The sequence below is a fragment of the Cricetulus griseus genome, chromosome 5, assembly GCF_003668045.3.
Source record: "Cricetulus griseus strain 17A/GY chromosome 5, alternate assembly CriGri-PICRH-1.0, whole genome shotgun sequence".
Lineage (NCBI taxonomy): Eukaryota > Metazoa > Chordata > Mammalia > Rodentia > Cricetidae > Cricetulus > Cricetulus griseus.
Genome location: NC_048598.1, coordinates 118,033,111 through 118,054,784, shown reverse-complemented (window position 1 = coordinate 118,054,784; position 21,674 = coordinate 118,033,111). Strand labels below are relative to the sequence as shown.

The window sequence follows — 21,674 nt, the reverse complement described above, 5'->3', positions numbered from 1 at the left end:
AAGGTACTTGATCTATGAGCAGAATAGGGTTCATACCTATTGGTGGCAATCCAGCCCTACCATTTAGGAGGAGCTAGAAGAATTCCTCCCTGTTTACCTGGGGCCATCAAAATGGTGTTTCTAACACTTCTGTTGTTGTTAATCCTAAGGCACAAAGTAACCCGCTGACACCTCTGAAGGACAAAATACTAGATATGTTAAAATTTAAGCAGAATAGTTATTCATTTCTCATTCTACCCTACTCTCCCAACAAGATCAAGAAATGCTAAGAATTTTACACCTCAAAATACCCTGGGGGTGGTGAAACAGTTCAGTGGGCAGGGCACCTGCTACCAAGCCTACCACCAAACCTGGTAACCTGGAGTTGGATCTCGTGGACCCACATGGGGAATGAGAACTCACTCCTGCAAACTGTTCTCTGACCTCTCCATAATGCTGTGGCATGCCTGTTTCTCCTACACTCCCAGATAGATGATAGATAGATGGATAGATAAACAGATAGATAAGCGCATTTAAAAATCAAAATTCATGCTGTTGGAGTATGCTTGACTCAGGGAAATAAATGTTTCTTTTGAATATTTAGGGTTGATCCTCTGTGCTGAATTCAACATTATGAAAAGCTGTTCAGGCTTCCTCATGAAGAGATGGGTTTCTCTGTGCTATAGCCTTTTCCCAGGTAAAGCTCTGCTGCATGGGAAAAAAAAATACTTGCAGAGTCCCTGTGCTTTGCCTCTTAGTAAAGACTCCACAGAGCTGGCTAAGCAAACTTCATTCCTCATGGCCTGCAAACTTCACTTTAGCCTTACCCACGTAAATCACCTCAAACCCTACAGGCTTTTCAACCTGGGGGGTGGGGGGCAGGACCAGAGGAAGAGATTATCCAAAAAATACTGATATTTGTCAACAGCAGAATATTGAAATGGTAATGTATATGCCATGGTAATCTATTCACATATGCAAACAGGTTGAGGCAAGGGACGGGTCTTTAATTTTACATTTTATTTATTTTGTATGTAAAGGTGTGTGCATGTGCCACGATGCGTAACTAGAAGTTAGAGAACAATTTGCAAGAATTCTCACTTTCCACCACATAGGTGTTGGAGATCAAACCCAGGTCCTCAAGCTCGTTGGCAGGTGCCTTTATCCACCATCTTGCTGACCCAAGGTGGAGTTTTAAAAGAGACAAATGAAGAGGATTGAATCAGATATTTTGAAATAACAGTCTCTGGATACAATGACTAATAACAGTGGCGTGGGGCTGAGGCTGAACAGACAAACACTGGGGAGATATCCTTCTGGAAATGTTTTTTTGTGTGTGATGTCACACTGGTATTGGTGATGTAGCTTAATAGTAGAGTTCATGTTTAGCATATGGGTTTGATCCCCAGCACCACAGAAGTGTAATGGTCTCTGTAAGGTCGGGGTCTAACAGAAGCTCTTGTGGTCATCGTTTCCATAAGACATAAACATTTCCATTCATAATCCCTTCTTTTTTTTTTTTTTTTTTTTTTTTTTGAGACAGGCTCTCACTGTGGAGCACTGGCTGACCTGGACCTGGCTATGTAGATTAGACTGGCTTTGAACTCACTGAGATCCTCCTACCTCTGCCTCCCAAGTGCTGGGATTAAAAGTGTGTCCTGCCACACAGGCATCATTTGCTTTTTGTTGTTGTTAAGATTGACACAAATGACTATTTTGATCCCGACAACTTTCCTGTTTCATTCATTCACAGGGTAGGGAACCTGACCTCTCTGTTCCCAATGTTTCTTCTGTACTTCCCATGGTAACCAGTCTCTGCTCATACAAAATTCAGCTTTCAGACATTAGACAAGCCGCAAACTTCCTTGAGCAAACTTCCTAATTAAGGCTATGCAACTGTCATCTGCTCTCACAGACTTCCTCTACCAGAATTTAAAGTACATACTGAATGCCTAGGTTCAGAAATGATATAACAAATCGTAGCACAGATTTATTTTCAGTTCTCTATGGCATTTGTGTGTGTGTGTGTGTGTGTGTGTGTGTGTGTGTGTGTGTGTGTGTGTGTTTTAGGCTTACTGGCTATAGGAAAGGGTAAAGAAGTTAATGTCTATGAAACACCTAAAATATGCAAAGTACTTTTACATCCATTGCTTAATCTTTTCAGCAACTCTCGTGAGGAAGGTAGAATTGTCCCTGTGGTTACAGGTGAGGAAACTAAGAGTCATGTAAAAAGAGTGACCTAAATCACATTCCCGTAGCAGTTGAGTGGTAGCAGGAGATTGAACTGGCTCTGATGTCAGTAAGCCAACACTGAATCTTCATGGAGGGAAAGCCAATATTAAAAACAAAACAAAACAATCAAATGCCAGGCAGTACTGGCACACCTAATCCTTTAATCCCACACGTGGGAGACAGAGGATGACAGATCTCTGAGTTCAAGGCCAGCCTGGTTTACAGAGCAAGTTATGGAACGGCCAGTGCTATACAGCGAGACAACTTCGAAAAACCAAAGAAAGAAAGAGTGCCTGCTTCAGCAGCACATCTACCAAAAAACTGGAACAATACAGAGAAGATTAACATGGCCCCTGTGCAAGGATGACATGCAAATTCATGAAGCATTCCATATTTTATTTCTTGGAAGGAAGGAAGGAAGGATGGAAGGAAGGAAGGAAGGAAGGAAGGAAGGAAGGAAGGAAGGAAGGAACTGAGGGCTGAGGTAGAGTGTCTGACTAGCATCTATACTAGGTTCTAGGTTTGATCCCCACTATGCACACTCGCACACACAGAAAAGTGAGAATCTGAGGTTCTAATTTCATTCTGTGTCTCTAGGACTTTTGATGATTGCCTTCTGGTGTTAGGGCATTTCTGCCTCCTTGGGGGTTTTGTTTGTTTGTTTGAGATATTGTGTCACTGTATAGCCTTGCCTGACTTGGAACTTAATACGTAGACCACTGGACTGGCCTTGAACTCACAAAGACCCAACTGCCTCTACCTCCCAAGTGCTGAGATTAAAGCTCCTGCACCTCTTTTAACCTAGCACAGGATCTGGACATAGCCAGGAAAGTGGGCTAGAGTCTGCAAGAAAGAAGCCCGTGCAGAGGTCAGATCTCCTGGGGTCAGGGAAGACAGGCAACTTAAGATAGAATCTTTTTATGGTGGACTAAAATCTGCTGTTCTCAGGTAGTGAAAGCTGGGTAGTTTTTGAGCAACACTCAGCATTGTTTCAAGTGAGAAACCATCTGCAGTGGGGGTTTGAGTGACATTGACACATTGTTACTATACAAGATGTAAAAATTAAATCTCAAAACTGGGACAAAGGACTAACTGAAGTAACTATGTTAACATGCTGCCAGGTTCTCCCAGCATCCCTTAGCCCCTACCTGTTACAGAGTAAGGCTCCCCTGGACTCTCCAGCCCAGGGGCTGGCTGCCCTTCCCCCTGCAGTTCTTTCCTATTTAATTCAGCCATTTGGGTTACTCTATCCTTTTATCATTTTTGTACCCTTTAACCTCCTTCCTCGCTCTTGGTCTCCGGGCTCTCCCCTCTCTCCTCCCATGGTGGGGCTCAGGGTGGTCTTGTTCACACTGGACTCTGGCTATGCTATCCCTCATATTATAATAGACCATACCTATGAGCGATCATGTCCTTCCTTTTTTATTTCTTTATTTCATTCAGAAGGAAACACTGTAGTAGACTCTGACAACAGTGTGGCCCAGGATGAGCTAGATGTTGGGAGATAGAAGGGATCTTCAAGGTCAGCTTCAGCCCTAGATGAGGGGAGCTGGCCTGCAAGTACAGAGAAGGAAAGAGAACAGTAAACCACTTCACTTTCAGAGGTAGGGAAAATGCCACACTTTCACAGTTCGAATCCCACAGAAGTGCTAGTTGGCCATATACAATAACACTGGATCATGGAACTATAACATCAGAGCATGTGCAAGCCTCCTATGGGACTAGATTTTCTGGTCTCCATGTTAAAAATGTAAATACAACATTAGTTTTAGTGCTAGATTTTATTTAGCTCACCTCTTCCCCCATATTATTTAAACACGTTGTCAATCTAACACGTTTACTAGTATGATATTTTACAACTTTTTCCCCCCTGTAATGCTCGGGATCCAACCTAAGGCTTCATTGTTTCAGGCAAGTGCTCTACCATTGAGCTACATGTCTAGCCTCCTCATCCTCTTCATTGCTAAGTCTTTGGAAATTTACAGGCTTCCCCATGTGTGTTTCCCCATACGTTCTGAGTAGTCCTTGCTCCACAGCTGGGTGAGCAATGGTGGAAAACATACTGTGGCAGATAAAGATGGACTCTAGGAAGTGACTCCAGCCCCAATGAGGCCATGCTTGCTTGACTGGCTGAGCCTGTGCTGTCACCAGAGAGGCTAAGGAGGCTGAGGGTGACTCAGGAACCAGAGTTCTAAGGTGAGGTCAGCTTAGTCTTATTTCAAAATTGTGGCTGTAGGCCAGGAGATCCTGGCTTACCACTATCTCTCATCTCTTATCCTTCTTGGATCTCCTAAGCTCAGAGGCTGGTCAAAGTCTGAGATGGGGATTATCCATTGATGGTCATTGCAGTGACCCACTGTGTGTTCCCATACCAGACTGCTCTCTGGCCTCCAGCAATGCAGTAGAAGACCAGAATAGAAAGGGGGTAAGAGGTGAGCCCAATGGTAAATTGTAAGGTTCAGGACTGCTCTTTCCGATGGGGCCAGCCATGTCAGACAAGTGAGCTTGGCTAGCCTACAATGGTAATATCAGAATCAAATCAGGTGTGGCTCCACCAAGCATGAAGGCCAATTGTTGCTACAAAAATTATAACCTCATGTCCATAGATGTGTCTTCCTACCTTCTTTTCTTTCTTATTTAAAGAGAAACTATAAGTACGAGTTTTCACATGAAAAAGTTTTGGAACAGGTATGGGAATTGAAACCAGGCCCTGTCATACATAGCCCAGGCTAGACTTAAACTGCTGTTGGTCCTCCTTCCTTAGCTTCCTGTGGGCTAGATTTACAGTCTTAGATTGCCACATATGGCTTGAAATCTGGTTTTTTTTTTAAGTCATGATGAAACAAATGTAACAAATTCGTCTTGAAGGGCTAGTAAGTTGTCAGTTCAGAGGAATTAACTACATTCACTGTTATCACCTGTCAACCCCCTGCAAAACCCATCATCAAACATTAATTCTTCCCCTCTTCTTCCATCCAGCCCCTGGGAACCACCATTCTACTTGGTACCTCATTTTGCATCTGAATTTGCCTATTCTGGATGCTAATATAAATGGAATCATGGTTTTCACTGTCTGGCTTATGAAATTGGCTTTATTTTTATTTTCTCCTTAAGTTTTATCTGCATGGATGTTTTGTCTGTGTGTATGACTATGAATATACATGCATGCCTAGTACTTGAGGAGGTCAGAAAGGGACATCAGATCCCTGGAACAAGGTTATAGCCCGTTTGTGAACTGTCATGTGGGTGCCAGAGTTGAACCCATGTCTTCTGGAAGAGCAGCCAGGGCTCTTAACCTCTGGGCCATCTCTCCAGGTCCTTGGTTTTTAAAAATCAGTATCTAATTCAAAGATTCTATTTTTGGTGGGTTTTGTTTATTTGTTATTTATTTATTTATTTATTTATTTTGGCTGTTGAGGTTTTTGTTTGTTTAGTTGGTTATTTTTTTTTTCCCCGAGATAGGGTTTCTTGGTGTGGCCTTGGCTGTGCCGTCTGTAGACCAGCCTGGCCTTGAACTCACAGAGATCTGTTTGCCTCTGCCTCCCAAGTTCTGGGATCAAAGGTGTGCATCACCATCACCCAATGGGTTTTAGGGTTTTTTTTGGGGGGGGTTGGTTAGTTTTAAGACATGGTCTTGGTATATAACTGGACTGGCCTCAAACTTGAGATTTTCTTTCCTCAGCTTCCTAGAACCAGGTTTGTAGGAATATTCCACCAAGCTTAAAGTCCCTTCCCCACTCTCTCTCTCTCTCTCTCTCTCTCTGTGTGTGTGTGTGTGTGTGTGTGTGTGTGTGTGTGTGTGTGTGTTATGTGTTGTGTGTTAAGTTTTCTATTTTAAAACCATGGGTTAAGTGAAATTGCTAGTCTGAGACTTTGGCATAGAATTGAATTTCAGTTCTACTTTCTTCTGCTTTGAAGGCCAAGTGGTCCAGCCTTCCACAAACACAGCCATGGGGCTGGTTTTCAGGTGCCCGGTAGAGGCCTCCTCAACCAACTCTCTAGGGAGGGCTCAGAGATATAGAGGCAACATTTTGTAGTTTTCTGTCCACAGGTTTCTGTATTTTCAGCTGGCTCCCATTCAAGGCTGCCAATTAAGAGCTTTAGTTTGAAGGACACTGAGCCAGCTGCACAGGAGGGGGTTGCCTGCATGCAGCCATTCTTGTCAGGGCCAATTTATTATGTAGTTGCTGTATGCTGCATCTGGTGTCCAGTTAGAAGGAGAGGGGGCTTGGGTCCCTTATCTATCAGACTGAGGTTAGGCTTGTGGGCAGGGCTCATAATTCCAATTTCCTTGAGATCCAGAAGTCAACAAGGGCCAGGGGCAGCTTTGATAGGATAGGATCCGTTGCAGATGCTTCTAACCCTGGCTCTCTGACATTCTCCAGCATCCTGGAGGAGGTCCAGGTTGGCCTCATTGGCTCCCATCTTGGCTTTGGTCCATTCCAGATCCTGCTACCATGTCTTTTAATTACATGGAATCAAGTTAAAGTCTTCAGGTCCTGCACCCCTGCTCCTGTCCTATTCTAGCCTAGCCTGTGTGGTTACTTCCCAGCATTGGCTCTGCTCTCAACAGTTAGGCCCCAAAACCATCTCCTTGAGGCGATGCTATTTGCAGAATAAGAGGGAATGGGGAGTGACGTCAGCAGGATGGTTCTAGGTCCTTTTTTCCCTGCAGAGACATTGAATAAACAGCTAGGAACTAGCCAAAATAACTTCTTGATATGACCTTTGCAAATCTGTCAGAGATCTACAGCAACTAAGCACAGCCAGAAAAAGCAGTGTTCAAGTGGTAGTAAAGGTCATGGCTTTGTGTTCCTATTCTGGATCCTTCCCAGAACGTTCCAGCCTCCTCTAGTTTGCTTTCGGACTGCACACTGAATTAGCAGCATTATAACCTGTTTTTAATACAGCAGCATTTGATACATAACAATAAATAATCCAGCAAGAAACTTAAGAAAACAGTTCCATTAATAACAGTGAAAAACAGCTGGGGGTATGGTGGCACTCACCTTTAATCCCTGCACACAGGAGGCAGAGGCAGGTGGATCTCTGAGTTTGGGGCTAACCTGGTCTACAGAGTGAGTTCTAGCACAGCCAGGCATACACAGAGAAACCCTGTGTTGAAAAACCAAAATAATAATAATAATAATAATAATAATAATAATAATAATAATAATAATAATAGTGAAAAACAACAACAATCAAACTCAGGAATAAGCTTAGGAAGTGAAAAATTTGTACACCAAGAACCATAAACTGTTGCTAAAAGTAAAGAAGACATTAAACAGAAAGTCATTCTGCCTTTCTCAGTTGCCAAATGCCATAATGTGAAGATGGCCACTGCTCTGGATGGTTGGCAGAGTCAGTGCAGTCACCCTCCAAATCCAAGTGGTCTGTCCTGCAAAAATCAAAGAAATCATCCTAAAATTCATAAGGAAAAGCTCAAAGGCTCCAAAGTAGCTGGAGTAATGACAGTGTCAGAGTTTCAAACCCTACTACACAGCTGTGGCAATGGAGATAGAATGGCTTTGACAGAAAGACATATATACAGATCAATGAAATTCTGAAGAGAATTCAGTAGTAAACCCTCATGTATATGATCAAAAGTTTTTTTTTTTTTTAAGTATGTGCACTACCTACATGCAGGTGCCTGCCAAGGCCAGAAGAAGGCGTTAGATCCCCTGGACCCACTGTTGCAGATAGTTATGAGCTTGCAATGTGAGTGCTGGGAACCAAACCTGTGCTCTCTGCCAGAGCACCAAGACCTCTTAATTGCTGAACAATCTCTCCCTTCCTATTTTTTTCTTAAGATTTATTTTATTACATTGGGGTTTTTCCTGCTTGCATATCTGTGTGAGGATGCCAGATCTCCTGGATCTGGAGTTACAGACAGGTGTGAACTGCTATGTGGTTGCTGGGAATTGAACCCCAGTCCTTTGGAGGAACAGTTAGTGCTTTTAACCAATGAGCCACTTTTTTAAACGTGTGTGTGTGTGTGTGTGTGTGTGTGTGTGTGTGTGTACAGAGTACAGCACATATACATGTGGAGGTCAGAGGACTACTTCCAGAAGTCATTTCTCTCCTTCTACCACCTGAGTTCCAGAAATTGAATTTAGGCTTCTCAGTCTCAATGGCAAGGGGCCTTATCCACTGAGCCATCTCATCAGCCCAGTGATCAAGAGATTATTTACCAGGGAGTCCAGGTCTTTTAATGAGGAAGATTATCCTTTCACAAATGATAATAGGAAAACTGCACAGGCACATTTGAGAAAATGAAGTTGGACCCTTATATCTATATAAAACCTAACTCAAAATGAACCAAAGACAAACACAGAAGCTAGATACATAAAGTGCTTTCTAGACAATATAGTGAAAAGAACTAATATATTGAGTTTGACAATGATTTCTTAGATAATGGTGCCCAAAACAGGTCTTAAAAGAAATATATCAAAACTTGAAACTTTTGTAAATAAAAGGACTTTTTCAACAGAGTGAAAAGGGAGCCCACAGAATGGAAGAAGATATTTATACATTATTTATCTGTTATTCAATCAGGCCCCTTTGGCGTTACAGGCAGTCTGCCAATCACTGCAAAGAACTTTTCAAACAAATTGAGTTGAATCACAAGGTGCAAGAGATGAGGACAAAAGAGCCCCAAGTTTCAACTGCACTCCTCATAGGCCATAGCTGAGGCAGGCTTGGAGTTAAAGCAGGGCAGTCTGAGTTGAGAAGAACTGAAGGAAAAAGTGAAAAACATAATCTGTGATCGTGTAACCAAATTTAAAGGCTCTCTATAGAACAAGAGTTAGGAAAATGGCCTTGTTATAGTGTGCTTCCAGGATGGTGTTTAAGTGCTCAAAAGGTCACTCTTGGGCACTTGCACAATCCCAAGTGAAGGGTCAAATGTTTCAAATGGCTTGTATTACCAAGTTCCTGAAAAGCAAAGCAAGTGGTGGTAGCTTTGGCAAAGCTAACAGGAGTCTTCGGCTCAGCAGGGGCACTGCTAACACTGGTCATCAAAACAGGTGAAACCAGAAGCGCAAAGCTGGGTGTCCTGTGATTCACTAACAGCAAACTGGACTTGGCAGACTCCGCAAGAGTCCAGTCTCACAAGACTGCCCCACTTTTCACAAGGGTAGTGAATGACTTCTGGGGACGACCCTTACTTCTGATCAACCGGATTACCAGATAGAGGTTCCCAAAGATTTAATATGCTGCAACAGCTCACAGGCTGGGGAGAATACCCCTGACTTAAAACTTACCGGTTTTTAAAGGATGCAATTCTGGAAGCGTTAGAGACGGGGGCAGGGTGGGGCATGAGAGGAGGAAGTGTATGGAGCTATTCCTGATCCTTGCAGGCTAACCTCCCAGCTCTCTGTGTGTTCCCAGCCTGGAAACTCCCTGTGATCCAACATTCTAGACTCTAGAATTCTGTCTCTAGATTCTAGAGTTTTTATCCAGCCAGTCTTGAGTGATTCTCCTTGGAGTAGAGGGAAGGTGGAACAGGTAGTCCCATTTTCCAGTAATTGCTGTTCTCAGTAAAGCTAATTGCACCCACACCCCCCTCACTGTCTAGAAGGCCTTAACCTGTTACCTCATTAGTATAAACTCAGGAGTTTGGTGGGGGGCTCTGTCTTAGTTAGGGTTTCTGTTGCTGTGAAGAGACAACGTGACCAGGCAACTCTTTTTTTTTTTTTTTTTTTTTTTTTTTTTTTTTTGGTTTTTCAAGAGAGGGTTTCAGCTTTGGAGCCTATCCTGGCACGCACTCTGGAGACCAGGCTGGCCTCGAACTCTCAGAGATCCGACTGCCTCTGCCACCTGAGTGCTGGAATTAAAGGTATGCGCCACCAATGCCCGGCCTCATGGCAACTCTTATAAAGGAAAACATTTAATTGAGGTGGTGGCTTACAGTTCAGAGGTTTCGTCCATTATCATCATGGTGGGAACCATAACGGTGTCCAGGCAGACATGATGCTATGAGTTTATGGGGGCCAATTACATTCAAACTACCACAGGCTGTTTAAGAATAACAAAAAGATATCTCTGTCATTCAGGTCATTCCAGAGAGTTTTGGAGGTCTGAGCCAGGAACTGGGACAAAGGCCAAATAATAAAAAACATATAAGTAAAATTTGTATTATGCTACAGGTACATATACTAGTCAAATTAAAAAAAAAAACTAGAGAGGATGGCAGTTGGGGGAAGGGTAATGGGAAGCATTTAATGGTGCTGTTTCAGTTTGAGAAGATGAGTTGGATCATGTGACTGTTGCACAATAAAGCCAGTGCTTAATATAATGGAACTGGTCTACCTGCTCAAAACGGTTAAAATACCTTTCCCCCTTGATGTTGGAGATGGAATTCAGGGCCACCTGCAATAGTATTGAGCTAAGCCCTCACTCGAAATAGTGAAAGTTTAAACCACATATTTAACTACCACCATCAGGGGAAAAAATATTCCATACCTACTCATTTCCAGCTGAAAACCTTTCTGGGATTTTTTTTTTTTTTGAGACAGGGTTTCTCTGTGTAGTCCTGGGTTGCCTTGGAACTAGCTCTGTAGACTAGGCTGGCCTCGAATTTACAGAGATCCACCTGCCTCTGCCTCCTGAGTGCTGGGATTAAAGGAGTGAGCCACCACACTGGCTCTTTTTGTAGGCTTCTGTTACTGAAATAATTTAGAAATGGACTCAGAAGGAAGATTAAGGACAATGTTACTAGTTTTAGAGTTTTTTTGGTTTTGCTTTTTAAAACAAAACATGCAAAGTGCAAATCTCAGCAGCTTCTGGGAGTAGGGAGTTGGAGAAGCAGAAGAGAGAAACCCAGTTCTGTCCTTTACAATGGAGGCTGGCAAGTAGTAGGGTCAAGGTAGAGTGTTGGAGATGAGTGAGAAAGAACGCTCAGGCATAGGTCGGTATCTGAAAGAAAGAGACAGAGAAGAAGGAAAAGGGAAAGTTAGGCTTCTCTGAGTTAGGGCTCGAAAGCAGGCATTATGGGGCTGCCCAACGGAGGCTTCACTGAGGCTGCTGCCAACATTATCTCATTAAAGGGATAATTAATCCTTTCTCCCTCACTGTAGCATGTTTTCAGATGAATGGTGTGTGTGTGTGTCTGTGTGTGTGTGTGTAACTCCTGGCCATAGTCTTGACAAGGCCAGCTGACTCACTCTTAACACAGTAGTGTGTAATTTAGGATATCAGGTTTCTACCCAACAGAGGTAGAGTTCAGATTCCAGACTTTTTGTTTTCTTTTGGATTTTTGTTTGTCTGTTTTGTTTTTTGAGACGGGTTTCTCCATGTATGCAGCCCCAGCCATCCTGGAACTCACAGAGAACTGTCTGTCTCTGCCTCCTGAGTGCTGGGATTAAAGGCCACCTCCAGGCTCAGATTCCAGAGTTTTGACCTCCTTTCCGGCCTCTACTAAGCTCATCTACCTCTACTTTCCCCCCATATTTAAATTGAAAAGGGAGTCTTATCCAGAAGAGGGGAGGTAGGGGCCTTAGCCTCCACGCCCTAGACTACTGTAACATCCCTGCCCTGAGGACCACAGTCCCTGGCCTTCACACTACTGACCTCTGTTTCCTATGAACTGCCCTTCTGTGCTTTTTCCCTCCCCATCTTATCACCAAGTGGGAAACTTGCCAAAGGGCCCGGACCTGATTGACAGGAGCAGGGTTTTGGGCATAACAGTTGCCTGCCATTGAGACCATGACTTAATAGGATTTTACTTCCCCAAAAGAAATCAAGATGATGTATTCGTGAGCCTTGGACAGTTCAAGTCACTGGAGGTGTCCATGCAAACCAAAGGGAACAACCAGAAACAGCTTATGCTGATGCAAACATGAGTGACCATGGCCCAGGGACACAGATTCAGGTCGCCCTGAACAACATGTTCCACTGTGAAGACTTTACATGAGCTTTTATAGTCACAAAACAAGACAGTCATTAATCAATGTATTTACCAAAGTCACTGATGGGGACATCAGGTAGCTTGATTACAGCAAAACGGGGTCATTTCAGATGTAGTATGTTGACATTCTTAGCTTTGGGGTTGATAGTAATGATACGCTAAACCAATATGTTCCAAAGGCTTTACTATAAGTAAATAAGCCAAAAGGATGTTTGCTCAAATACACAGGGTGGTGATAAATGGTTATTACGGGAACTATCTTTCAATAGTCCAGGATAATTTTGGCTCATGAGGGAACTTAAAGGGGGAAAAAACTGCCCATTGCTGAACTGTTTACTGTTATGGAATGAGTATGCCTTCCCAGTGAGAGATCACTCTGCAGCTTAGAGACTAATAGAAGAAAAGCTCTTTAACAATACTGTGTGAGGGGTAATGTACAAAAGGGAACCAGCCTTGAACAGAAAATTTTACTAATTTACATACTAACCATAGACTTACATATTTCACATATGCCGTCATCCTTAAACCTCTTTTAGGTCCTGGCCCCAGGTTATACATTGAACAATTTAAACAGAAACAGGAGATTGCAAGTCTGGCCACTAAGGCAGATGGGAGATTTACACAACAAAAAATGTGGTCAGAGTTATTTTTAAATGCATCAGTGTTAGTGATATGCTTTTCCAGTAGTTGCTACTGGGGTCTTCTTGCCCACCCGGCTAAATTGTGTGTTTCTTTGTTTCTTTTTTGTTTTGTTTTGTTTTGTTTTGTTTGTTTTTTGGTGTTTTGATACAGGGTTTCTCTGTGTAGCCCTGGCTATCCCTGAACCAGGCTGGCCTCAAACGCAGAGATACACTCGGCTGAATTATGCAATGTGTTAAGAAGAGAACCTGGGATTTAATGGCACACCAGGTCTTGATGGTTGTCACTCTGCGATGTCTCCCTAAGCTGCCCCTAAAAGAAAAGAGGCATATTCTCTGATAGAGAAATGGGTTCTTCCCACCTAGTGGCTGCCTATAAGTCAGGGTTGTCTCTTTTGTTATGGGAATAAAGCCTCGTGACTGGTCAATCCTGGTGAACAAACATTTAGAGAAGCCTTAATCTCTAAGAGGCCTGGTTACTATGCTACCCATCTTTGAGGCGCTGCACACTGTCTTTAGTGTAGCCATTTACCCTATAACCAGACCCATAATTGTTGTGAATCTCAGATTCTTTTATAAACTGGAGATTATACTGGCCAAGGCAAAGAAAGTGGAGGAGAATTCAATGGGATGCTGTGTAAAGAGCAGGTAGCTAGCTAGCAATTATTAAATAAGAAACACCAAAGAAGAAAGAGACTGGAGATGTATCTCAGCAGAACTTATGTACCATGCACAAAGACCTAGGTTCAATCCCCTGCACTGAAATGCTGTGCTCATCTTATTGCCTCCATCCTCTTAGTCGAGATGAGTGGGGGGCGGGGCGGGAATACTAGACACAGTAAGATGAAAGCAGACAGCTTTTCTAAGAAGCTGAAATTTGAGTTGATTCTTAAAGAAAAACAATTGTTTTTAAATTGTGTGTGTTTGTGTGTGTGTGTGTGTGTGTGTGTGTGTGTGTGTGTGTGTTTGTGTGTGTGCAAAGGGGAATTCAGGTGTTTGTGGGATCCAGAAGAGGGGGTCAGATTCCCTGGAGCTCATCCCAGATGGTTGTGAGCTTCCTGATGTGGGTGCAGGGAACCTATCTCAGGTCCTCTGTAAGGACTGCACGTGCTCTTAACTGCCGAACCATCTTTCCAGTTTCTAAAGTTGATTCTTAATGAGCAACGTGGCCAAGAGCTGGATCGGAAGGGAGACTGAGCCATCCTAGAAAGCTTCTTAGCAGTGTCCCCGTGTCCCCACAGAGCTTCTGAAGCTACAGGCAAAATGAGGTGCAAGGACAAAGTGTCATTTTCCCAGGCCGTGGTGACAAGAACCCTTTGTGACGTGGCTTTGGAGTCTCTGGGATGCCACGGATTCTGGGTCACCTCCATGCCACACAACAAGACTGCACAAACCCTCCTTCACAAACCCATGATCCCGCAGAGGGGAGGCTCCCAGGCTTATCAGATGCACACAGCTGCTTTCTGTTGCCTGACTCTTGATCTGTTTCTAGAAGCACTTCCAGCAGATGTCCTTCCCTTGGCGTAACTGCCCCCATCTACCCACATCAGTCAGCCCTGGGCGGATTGCAGGGTGAAGGGTACAACCCCTTCAGGGTGATAAGGAACCACAAGGTCTTCCTCCTCCTCATTCGCTGTCTCCCATCTTCTTGCTTAGTAGAATTCCCCAAACTCAGAGGAGCATCTTGCTTTCCTTGATCCTGTGGAACGAGCCCCCCACCCCTTTTCTTTGGTGACTCATTCAGCAGGGAAGGGTATGATGTCACAGATTCTGGTGGTCCAGCTTTCTGAAGTCAGCTTCTCTTCACTCATGGTTCAAGATGCAGCCTGGCCAAGCAGGCAGAGGTATCAGCAGGATGACCGTTTGTAGAGGGGGATGGATGGGAGTGGGCTGGATTTTACTTCCTTACCTACTTCGTATGAGACCGTCTATCAGAGCCTTATGATGTGTAATTTGGCGTTGGCTTCCACTAGATTCTATCTTGAGAGAGAGGATGAGTGTCAGCGGAGGTGGGAGATGCAAGCCCAGCACTGCTACCAGGAGCCTGAGGGGTGCTCAGTGACATCTGCTTAATAAAGCCGGATCCCTGACCACGCCATAGAGGGTTTCAGGATGAGTCCAGGGAAGCAGAGTTAACAAGCTTAGTAAGTATTTAGACAGAGGTGAGTCAGGTGTTGTGGTTCACACCTACAATCCTGGCAGTAGGGAAGCAGAGGCAGGAGGGTGGTTGCATGTTTGGGGTAAGCCTATACTGCCGAGTGAATTTTGGGTCAGTCTGGGCTGTAGATGAGGCCCTGTCTAAAATTAAAAAGGAAATAGAGGCATCTAATAAGATGACAGAATATGGGTGTGAGTATGGTGTCTTATGAAGAAATGCACTACTTCACTGTGTCTTCTCTGTGACTGCAGACATACATCCATATAAATACATGTATACATACATGTGTGTATTTCTATGTGCACCCATGCCACATGGAGATTATACCTTCACAACCCCGAGACTGCTGAAGGGAGGTACCCAAGTTTATTGGCTGCACACAGCTGCTTTCCATGGCCTGATAATCTTTGATGTGTTTCCAGAAGTGCTTTCCTTGACTTAACTGCCTCCATCTCCCCAAATCAATCATCTGGCTATATGGGCAGCCCAAGACCTAATAGATTACACACACACACACACACACACACACACACACACACACACACACACACACTTGGATTTTTAGGGACAGAGTTTCTCTATGTAGCCCTGGCTGTCTCCGAACTCACTCTGTAGACCATGCTGCCTTCAAACTCGGAGATCTGCCTGTTTTTGCCTCCTGAGTGCTGGGAGTAAAGGCATGCACCACCACTGCCCAACACACACACACATAGGTGTGGCTACGGTGTCTCACATATTTATAATATTGTAAGGAGTGAGCAGCTCTAAGACAGCCATGTTTAGCAGGTCCATTACTCTGGAGATATTTGTTTGAGGATAGTGGCTTCCTGTTGAGCAATCCAGAGCTCCTCAGACCTTTGTCCTGGGCATATTTACAGAGCTGGATTGAGTGGATTGAATGGATTGGGGAAACTGTTTGATCTGAAGAGGTTGGAGGAGCACTTGCCTTCTCTGCCTGGGACACTGGGGAAACCAGCAGTTGAGAATTGCCTTGTGGTTTCCTTCCTTGAGGCTATAGAGTCTCTCTAAAGGTGGCTTGTGAACCTCTAGGATTGAGGTTTGTTAGAAGCAGATTCCTAGGTGCAGGAGGAGACCCAAGGAATTGGCCGCTGAGTCTGAGGCCTCCAGCAGGACACCTGTCCTCTCTAGACACCAGTTTCATTATCTGGAGCAGGGATGCTGGACTCGAAGCTGTCATGAGTGAGGCAATGTCTTCGGAAACTCCTGGGACCAAATGCATCCTCAGTAAATGTTCTGGTGGAAGCTCCACCCTGGCCCCCAGCATCCATATCCAAGATCTGAGGTGTTCTGGTGGAAGTTCCACCTCAAGCCCCCTACCCATCTCTCTCCAAACCCTGCTACATCTCAGAAAGCCCACCAGATGATGGCCCCTCCCCCAGAGATACTCAAGACCACTCCCACAGGGTATTTAAACTGTCCCCCAGAAAACAGGCATGTGGGTTTTGGCCTCTCTTCCCTATCTCCTCTCTGGGGGGTGGGGGCAGAAAATCATCTAGGAGCGTTTTATCCATTAAGCCTGGGCCTTTCCTAGTTCAGTTTGGTCTGATTTGGATTGCTTCATCAGAGGAGAGGCTTATCAGGCTGCAGAAACTTTTCAGTAAACATTACCCTCATCTCCATCCATCTTTGGCCCTAACCTACGTTCCACAGACTTCCTTCGACTGTCTGGCTCGAATTGCTCAGAAAATCTCAGCTGCTCTCCCAGAAACCTTTATGGATAGTTCCTTCTCTCTCTGGCGTCAGAAGCTGGGAAGCTGAGAGCAGAAGCTAGCAAGGGAAACCCTATACCCCGCCCCCACTATCTGTGTGGGGTATGTGGGAGGGTGAGGTCAGTATGTCACACTTCTAGATAGAGCTCTGGGTAGCAGCTGGAGCTCTGGGACCTGGATCTGAAGAAGCTGTGCCTGGCTGATGCTGGAGGGATGGAGGACTCTGATGGGATAGGAAGGCCCTCGATGCAAGGTCTTCTCTTCTAGTCACGGTGCTTGGCCGCCCAAGGATGTTGCTTCTTGTTCCTCAGTGCAGAAAAAAAATTTTGGAGCATTGTTTGAGACAACTAATTAACAAGATCTGAGGAGGAATGGGGCCTCTGTGTGTGTGTGTGTGTGTGTGTGTGTGTGTGTGTGTGTGTGTGTGTCTTCTTACTAGTCTTCCTCACATTTATGTGTATCGAAACCCATCCCCACCTTGAGAAAATCCTTTATATCATTTCCTCAATTTCTAAAGCTTTGAAGTGGGTCCTGGAAAGAGCCACAGGTGGTCAAACACCTCGGCTTCCAGGTAGGAGGAGCTGGGAGGGGTGGGGCCTGGGAAGGCTCTGAGTTCTTCTCAGTGTTCTCTAGCATACTTCCTCTCCTCTAACCAGCTACCACATCTTGAAGTCCTTTGTTTCTGTTTCTGCCCCATCCTGCCCCAGCCCCAGGAGACATCCTGCCTGCCTGCTGGCCATGTGGCACCGGGGCAGGCCTCTTAACACCTTGCTTTTTTTCCTGTGGCATAAGGAAGATTTTCCTCCATGCTGATATTCGATTCTTTGAAGACTTGTGGGAGAAAACATATGTCTCGGGGTCTGGAAGGCTCTGGGGACTTGTGGAGATGCTAACATTGTCTCCTCCCAAAACCAGCTTGTGGAACGACCGTGGAGAGAATGTCAGTAAGAGGCCCACAGTCAATGTTATCTATGTGGGATGTCCCAGACATCCCGAAGATCAGCATAGCTTGTTCTGCACTTGAGATACCAGGAATCTCCCCCATGCCTTCCTGGGATCTGCTGCTGCTTGGTGCCTCACTGGAGTTGAGCAGGTTCCATAGGAAGGGCATAGGCCTGGGAAAGGAATCTCAGAGGTCTAGATGTTGATCTTAACCTGACTGACCCTGTGACTTCAACATGTCGTTTAAATTCCATTATGACGTGGAAACGAGGCCTTCCTGGAGCTCTGCTGCCCCATCTGGATATTGGGCCCCCTGCTGTGGGTTTCATGGGGTTATCTGAGGCCCAAATAATATTCGGGATGTGCAGATGTCTTAAAAAATAACGAAATACTCTGCAGATGTTGACTTTGGTTGCTCTTTCTTGAACCCAAACAAACAAAAAAGTTAAAGACTCCAGGCTTGCCCCTTGACAGGAAAGAAAAGAGTTTTCTTTGTACATATTTCATGCCTTGTCTGTCTTGTGAAGTACAACCTGGAACTAGGGGCTATGTCCTCCATTTGGCAGGCCCAGCACTGTGTTCTTTAGGGTCAGCTCATTCAATTCTGATCATTTTGTTTGTAGGAACCTCTTGGAACTTCTGGGTTCCTGAGAGGAGGCTGCCCTTGATCCTTGCTGGCTGGGCATTCTATAGTTCTGGAAGTCTGAAAGACTTCCAGTCTGGGGCCCTGTTCACATAACAGGTCTCTGCCCTCCACTGTCTGCCCTGGGTATGGCTAGCCATGTATTCTTTATGCTATCCACAATTTCATGTGCTTCCTGTCATCTTGGGCTGGATCTCTACTTATTCAGTTGATCCCTACAGCCTTGGTCAATCTTTCTCCCTTCTCTCTTATCTGTACAAATTCTACCCGCTGTTCCTGTGTCTTCCCATTTGACAGCAGGCCAAGTGACAAATGAAAGTCAGTGGATGCAGGTCATTGTCCCTCGGCTTATCATGTGACTCTAGGAGACAAGGCAACAGAGCCATTATTTTATTTATTGAACAACTGTTGAGTGTCTACTGCATGCCAAACCATTAGAGCATTGGTGATGCTGTGTGGACAGGGAAAACAGGCAGGCCTCTCTGCCCCTGTGGGGTTTACATTTAAGTGAAAGCAGATTGTCACAAGCTTCTGACCTTGTGACACTGCTATGCCATAGAGTTACAAAAAAAAATCTCATATTGTTTTAAGTAAGTTTGTGATTTCATGTTTAGCCTCATCCATAGCTATTTTGGTACATGCAGCCCATGGGCCTGCACGGGTCAGTCAGGCCTGGTTTTAGACCATAAACCAGTCAGAGGGACCAGTAATTAAGCTGTTGGGCTAAGTAAGAAGGAAGGGGGATAATTTCAGTCCTGAACATTGGGATATGTTTTGGGGTTTGGGGGCTATTGGGTAACCCCTCAAATAACAAGGTTATATTGCTATTGCTGTTCTCTTGGGGCGGTGATGGACATGTATGGCTTATAGTTTTCCTGGTGTAAGGTTTAGGTTTCTTTTTCTTTCCAGATTTCTCTCTGAGGTCATGAGACAGGGTTGGTCAGCTTCCTAGAAAAAAAGTTCTGTGAGGCCCATCCTAGTTATTTCTTGGATTTCACACTCTAGGAAGAAGAACTGAGTCTTGTTCATGTAATCACTAAAGCAGCAGGTCTGAGATTGACATTGGAAGTTATTGCCATGCAGGTCAAGATAGTCACTGGGTAAAGGCACTTGCCCCCAAGCCTGTTAATCTGAATTCAGTCCCTGATCCCTGGGACCCACAAGAGCTTTTACATTTAAAGGAAAGAAAGGGGATGGCTAAGAAAGTCTGTGCAGGGTTAGAATGCTGGAGAGATAATCAAGATTGGCCACCACTTGGACACTGTTTTAGATGGACAGTGCCACAGGAAAAGATAACAGTTCCTCTCCTTTGGGCCAATTTATCTGTCAAAGGGCAGGAAGTGGTTAGGTTGAATGGACAAACACAGGATGAAGACTCCAGGGGCACCAAGGTAGAACTTTGCCCTCTTGTCTCTTCAAATGTGAGGTTTGCATGCTGCAACCCTGGCTGGCTGGGCAGTTCCAGAAACGCCTACTCCTGTCTCCTCTTTCCTGAATGAAAGGGAAGTTCTTTGAGGCTGTGTCAGCTGGGCCAGCCCGAGAGACCAGTGAGTATGCAGCCAGCAGTCATCTGTGCTCTTGTGAAAGAGGAGACCTCACTTCAGCTCTCTGGAGAACTGGATCCACCCCGCCCTCTGCAGAATTTACCACAAGAACAATGTTGGGGGTGGGTGGGGGGAACACCCAGCTGTGAACAGAAGGGATGTGTATAAGAGGGGGCTTCAGAGTTGGGGATGATTAACAGAAGACATAAGCACCAGGCTTGGGTCAAAAAATGAAACAAAAAGCTCTTGGTCAGCATCAGTTCCATGCTAGTTTCATTTCCGTGGCTGTGATAAAACACCATGAATAGGCCGGGTGTTGGTGGTGCATGCCTTTAATCCAAGCACTTGAAGGCAGAGGCAGGCCAGCCTGGTCTACAGAGCGAGGTCCAGGAAAGGCTCCAAAGCTACACAGAGAAATCCTGTCTTTAACAAACAAACAACAAAAAGCCCACCATGAATAATAATGATAATAATAATAATAATAATAATAATAATAATAATAAATAGTAATAATTAATCAGAGGACAAAGGGTTTATTTGGCTCACAATTCCAGATCAAAGCCCACCATTGCAGGAAAGACCAGGTGGGACCTTGAGGCAGCTAGTCACATCACATCCAAGAGCAGAGGAAATAAACGCATGTGTGTCTGGTGCTCAGCTCGCTTCCTCAACTCTTATCCAGTCTAGGCCCCAACACTTGCTAAAGATACTGCCCTCAAAGGCTCCTCTTACCTCAGTTAAGGCAATCAAAGCAACCCCCCTCAGACATGCCCGCAGGTCAACCTGATCTAGACAGTCTGTCATTGAGACTCTCCCCAACAGTGATTTTAGGTTACATCAGTTGACAATCAGAACTAACCATCACAACTTCTTTAATATTCTGTTCATTTATTTAGTGTGTGTTTAGAGAGGAGGGGGTCACACAAGGAAATTACAGTCAATGTTCTTGTCTTCAACGTGCTAACGGAGAAGCTAAACAAAACTAAATGTCCTACAGGCAAACACCCCTGTTGTTTGTGGTGGTGCACACTGGCAAACAAATTCTGACAAAGATGTGGCTGGAGGATGACGAGTTTGAGGCAAGTCTAGGCTACGTATTTAATGGACTGGGAGGTTACTCAGTACAGGGACCTAAAATTAATACCCAAAACCCATGTAAAAAATACTTGGGTACAGTGACATGCATGTGCAATCCTAACCCTGGGGAGGCAGAGACAGGTGCATCCCTGGGACTCGCTGGCCTGACAGCCTACCTTCTCAAGGAGCTCAGACCCTGTGTTTAAAAAAAATAGTGTGTGTGCCCACCTGTGCGAGCAGGCAAACGCGCGCGCGCGCACACACACACACACACACACACACATGCAATACCATGGGCTGTCACTTTGTGGTAAACAAAGCCAACTATGGCTGGAAATGACTCTTGCCATTGCTTCTTCAACAGCTCTAACTACAGACTAGAGCCTGTCAGCCCAAAGCAATGTCAAGTTTCCAGGGCATTATCGTTCTGTGGAATTTGTCTCTCACATCAAGGGCTTTGGAGTTAAATAGCTATGGGTTTGAATCTTAGCCATTGGGAGTTGGGAAGCCAGTTCCAAAGGTTTTCTCATCTGTAAAAATCTAGCGATGATGTTATTGAATTCAGGGGAGGGAGGGTGTGGATTTGAGGGCTTAAATAAAACAGCATGTGGAAAATTCTTCAGGGTGCTGTCCAGCACACAGTAGGCATGCAGCATATATTAGGCTCCTTCCTTTTTGTTTGGTGCTTTGTATCTTCTCAGTCTTTACTGAGACAGTAACATAGCCCAGAATAGCCTGGAATTCACTTTGTAGTTCTGACAAGCCTCTAACTCAAAATCTTGCCTCAGTTTCCCAAGTGCTGGGACACAGGCAGGCACATGCCA

At 44.8% G+C, this 21,674-nt stretch overlaps 1 protein-coding gene and 1 non-coding gene across 2 annotated transcripts in view; both read left to right on the top strand.

Annotated features, from left to right (window-relative positions):
- Flvcr2 (FLVCR heme transporter 2) overlaps positions 1-21,674 on the top strand; it is a 56,548-nt gene that overhangs the window by 2,686 nt on the left and 32,188 nt on the right. The gene's annotated exons all lie outside the window — the stretch shown is intronic.
- Positions 2,501-2,609, top strand: LOC113836035. The gene has a single exon (XR_003486029.1). It is a non-coding gene; the product is annotated as a U6 spliceosomal RNA (small nuclear RNA).